The 441-nt window shown below is 36.3% G+C and overlaps 1 non-coding gene across 1 annotated transcript; it reads left to right on the top strand.

Annotated features, from left to right (window-relative positions):
• The first annotated feature begins 133 nt into the window (after positions 1-133).
• Positions 134-220, top strand: LOC111650707 (small nucleolar RNA SNORA47). The gene has a single exon (XR_002760440.1). It is a non-coding gene; the product is annotated as a small nucleolar RNA SNORA47 (small nucleolar RNA).
• The last annotated feature ends 221 nt before the right edge of the window (positions 221-441 follow it).

Below are 441 nucleotides of genomic sequence, written 5' to 3'. Positions count from 1 at the left end.
CCCCCATCCTTTGTTCAAACTGTCAGTCTGACCAGCCTCTTTAAAACTGTTTCACAGAATGCAGATAAACTGGATTTGCTTGATTACTTAGAAATAACTGCTGTTAATGCTGCCTCTGTATGTCAGTGAGATATGGAGGACTGAGAAGGTTCAGCAGCTTGCGTTGTGCTGCTGTAACTGGTTAAAACCTCCAAGAGTAACAAACAAACCACCAGATTTATCGGCTCTGTCATAAACAGAGTTGAGTGTGTGTGTTTGTGAACAAAACTAAATCCAATAGTTTGTTAGTTAGTTATTTGGAAAAAAATCTATTTATAACTATTTATATGCTGTATTATTAAGACACTTGAATTACATTTAAAAAAAAACCCAGTCTTTATTTGTGGATGGTACTTAAAAGTAATTTTACTTGTCTGGGTCGGTCTTGATCAGCAAGCCAAG

Source organism: Seriola lalandi, unplaced genomic scaffold (genome assembly GCF_002814215.2).
Source record: "Seriola lalandi dorsalis isolate HSWRI2012SDOR001 ecotype SW California unplaced genomic scaffold, Sedor1 jcf7180001969289, whole genome shotgun sequence".
NCBI classification, from domain to species: Eukaryota; Metazoa; Chordata; class Actinopteri; order Carangiformes; family Carangidae; genus Seriola; species Seriola lalandi.
The sequence above is the reverse complement of the archived record's forward strand: the minus strand, read 5'-3'. Positions and strand labels throughout refer to the sequence as shown.